General features: G+C 34.7%; 2 pseudogenes; both read left to right on the top strand.

Moving 5' to 3' along the window:
* The first annotated feature begins 809 nt into the window (after positions 1-809).
* Positions 810-1734, top strand: LOC120594974 (putative taste receptor type 2 member 33; annotated as a pseudogene).
* A 478-nt stretch (positions 1735-2212) lies between these two features.
* LOC120595090 (uncharacterized) lies at positions 2213-2331 on the top strand (annotated as a pseudogene).
* The last annotated feature ends 1740 nt before the right edge of the window (positions 2332-4071 follow it).

Here is a 4071-nt window from a genome sequence, read left to right as displayed (position 1 = left end):
TTAATAGCTGTTAATAATGTGTTGAAAAGTCTGCATGGGAGAAAAGCAGTATTTAAACATAGATGACCTCCTGATACTGATTTTACATGTTGGAAACTATAGGAAAATAATTTCATCTCTGAGATGTAAGTGTATTCACGTGTGTGTTTGTGTGTGTTTGTATGTGTGCGTGCTTATGAGCTTGTAGACAGTAATGTTATACATAAGTATTAGTTATCAGCATCTAGCTTTTAGAATGTATTGGTTTTCCCAGGGTTCCCAAGAAAATCTTGGATGGTTTTGATAAGAAAAAGTTGAATTCTGGCACTAAAAAAAAAAAAAATCCATAGTGATGATGATCCTACTTATGACCAAGCTCCAGAAAAAAGTTTAGACATTCACTGTATGTTCAAAGTATGGGATTTTTGAATTTTACTAACAAACAACTAATGTTGCTGAATACAAATTATGGAGTTAAACAAAGAAAAAAAATACAAAACAAGATGTTTTGATTTGCATACTAGCAAATGAGAATTCGGCTTTCACATCCACATCAGTTATGAAATATTTCAGCCCATAGCAGGGACACGCTGAAGGAATAGGAGTCACTGTGCTTTTAGGCAATAACGATGTTTTCATAAAGACAGCATTGAACTCATCAATTAGCATACCCTGACGCTTTCCTGCTAGACATTAGTCACAGAATTGAAAAGAAACAAGAACTTTACTGCAAACTCAGAAATGAGCTGCACATAAAACTTAAGGTCAGAATATTAAAGGAATCACGAGCAGTGATATTAGACTCAGCCATTTTTTTTTTCTTTTTAGACATGATAAGTTTACTAATTATGAGCATTCTTTTCATCTTTGTAATAGCAGAATTTGTTCTAGGAAATTTTGCCAATGGCTTCCTAGCACTGGTGAACTGTATCAACTGGGTCAAGGGACAAAAGATCTCCTTAGCTGATGGAATTCTCACTGCTCTGGCAGTCTCCAGAATGGGTTTGCTCTGGGCATTAGTAATAAATTGGTATGCAACTGTGTTTAATCCAGCTTTATATAGCTCAGAAGTAAAAATTATTGTCTATATGATCTGTACAGTAAGCAACCATTTTAGTGTCTGGCTTACAACTAGCCTCAGCATACTTTATTTGCTCAAGATAGCCAATTTCTCCAGCCTTATATTTCTTCACCTAAAGTGGAAAGTTAAAAGAGTAATTCTTATGATACTGTTTGAGACTTTGGTCTTCTTGGTTTTTCATCTTGCAGTTGTAAACATAGATGAAAATATGCAAATGAATGAATGTGAAGGAAACATCACCTGGAATACCAAATCGAGGGACATGGTGCACATTTCAAATATGACTGTATTTATGCTTGTGAACTTCGTACCCTTTACTAAGTCCCTGATTGATGGCTTTGCAGCTGCTAATCTTTTCCCTGAGGAAACATCTCAAAAAGATGTAGCTCAGTGGCAAAGGATCCCAAGATCCCAGGACTGAGGTCCACATAAGAGCCATTCAAACTGTGATCACCTTTCTCTTGCTTCTTGCTATTTACTTCCTGACTCCGATCTTCTCAGTTTGGAATTCTAATATGATGAGGAACAAAACAGATTTCCTGCTTTTCAGAGTTCTTGAAATCCTGTATCCTTCAGACCACTCATTTATCCTGATTTGGGGAAACAAGAAGCTAAGATAGGCCTTTCTGTCATTTCTGTAGCAGCTGAGGTGCTGGCTGAAAGAAAGGAAGTAAGTAGGGCATCATGTGTCTTCTGGCAGAAAACAAACTGATGGAGTCTGTAACGTTTTATATTTCTGCTTTTCCTAATGTGTATATAATTGGGTAAGGTTTACCTAGAAAATCTTTTACCTAAGTTTATCACAAAAATATACATGTGTATATGTTTATGAAAAATACAAGGATGATTATATGGTTACCATATGTTTTTTTAGGTAAGCAATCTAATTTTACAAGATAGTGTAAGAAATTCCTCAGAATTATGAAGCCGTGAGTATTTCACATACATAGTCTATGTTATCATCTTGGAATTGAAAAATTTACAATCTATATTTATGCACTTTAAAGGATTGACAACTCATCTAAAAAATTATTGCTATTTTCTATTGTAATTAGTACCACACATGTGTACCATAGTGTGTTTAGATTTTATTATTTGAACGTCCAGTCTTCTGGGTGCTAAGGATATTCAATTCTAGATCACGTATTGAGAGTCTACGGCCATGTTACCCTGAACAAACCTGATCCCGTCTGATCTCGAAAGCTAAGCAGGGTCAGGCCTGGTTAGAACTTGAATGGGAGACCACCTAGGAAGACTAGGTGCTGTAGGTGTAAAAAATAAAAAAATAAGAGATTGTAAGCTGACAAGGTCCTTGCAATCTGTGAGGTCAATCAAGGGTTGCCTCGCCTAAAAAATTAAAAATAAAAAAATAAAAAAATATAAATCATGCATTGAGGATGGATGGTTGATAGGTATTATTCCATTGTGAGTTCTTACTTCATGGTTAATTGAGAACAATCAGAGCTGTTGTTAGGAAAAGATGTACACAATAAAATTAAAGAGTGACATATTTAGAATAATTTTTATATTTGCGTACAATAAACAGTATTAAAGATTATTAGATTTAGTGCAAGTAGGCGAAAGCTTAGAAATAAATCTAGTTCTACAATAGAGATGAAGAAGAAAGAAAAATGGTCATGACATTTTGAATGTTGCTATGTTTCCATACGCAGTTAGGAAAGTCATTTCTTACGGTTTTGAAATGAAGTTGAAAACCGGTGTCAAATTATCCAGTTTTCTTAACCACCTTTGGGCCTCTGAATTGCCAATCATCTCTTCTGTCCTGCTAGCTAAAATTTTCTTTTAAACTTCAGATATGAAGACCCAGATAAGAATAGTAAAAAATTATAGTATGTAAGTCAGTGATCTTTTTGCATATACGAAAATGGTATATATGATGTCTATGTAATGATGATCAGAAAAGTCTTCAAGATCTGTTTTGTTATAATCTTGTGGAAAGTGGTGAAATAGAAAGTGTTGACATAAATTTGGTAGCAAGTTCTATTACAAGAAAAAATGTATAATTTTGTTAACAACTGAATTTACACTTCTATATTAATTCTTAGTATTATGAAATTTTAACATTATCTGAACTTTAAGATAAATATTTTCCACAGATAGTTTATTCATTTATTTTCAACCATCTGCTGCCCCAGCGGAATATAAGCACTGTTATGTGGGGATCATGTCTATCCTTTTTCCTGCTGACTCCCCAAGACATGAAAGCCAGCCCATACAACAGCTGAACAAAATGACATTTTAATGACTAAATAAATGGATGAATAAACTACATTCGTTCTGGAAAACCAACAAAAACTAAATCTATCACAAAATCTGCAGCTGGCATAAATTTCCTGGTTCTGTTTCTTCACCATTCAAATGCCTCTACAAAATCTGCTCACACCCTTTTCCAATTACTGCCTTAGACTGGGTAAATGAACTGTTGTCAAAAATAAGCTCCAAAATATAAAGTGCCTCATACATAATCTAAATTTAGTATTGCTCTTTTAACAGTACTGATGTGCCTGAGGAGCCGTCTCTATGCAGTCATCCAGACGATTGAGCTGACCATAAGTGTGCCATCTTGAGTATGTGGCTGCCAAGATGACCCTGGAGTCACCTCCAATCCAGATAGCCAGGGGGAAGAAAGGCATATAGAGCCTGCATGGGGAGATTTTGGTTAGGATGGGCCTATAAATGATACACATAATTTTCACTCAAAAAACATTGTTCAGATTCACTCACATTGCCATAACCACATGTAAGGGAAGCTGGAAAATATAGTCATTCTGTAGCCTAGAAAGAAGATGGAAACATTTAATTTAGAATATGGATGTTGGAGGGCACTTAGTAACATTTACACTGGAATAGCTAATAAGTTACTGTAAAACAAAAGAAGTTCTGTTTAGAAGTGTGCCATAGCTTGTTCATGTCTCTTTGATAATTTGATATGCCTTTACATCAGTCTTGAATTCATTTCTCTATTTCTTCATAAATTCTAAATAATTCAA

Source organism: Pteropus medius, unplaced genomic scaffold, assembly GCF_902729225.1.
Source record: "Pteropus medius unplaced genomic scaffold, Ma_sr-lr_union100, whole genome shotgun sequence".
Taxonomy (NCBI): Eukaryota; Metazoa; Chordata; class Mammalia; order Chiroptera; family Pteropodidae; genus Pteropus; species Pteropus medius.
The sequence above is the reverse complement of the archived record's forward strand: the minus strand, read 5'-3'. Positions and strand labels throughout refer to the sequence as shown.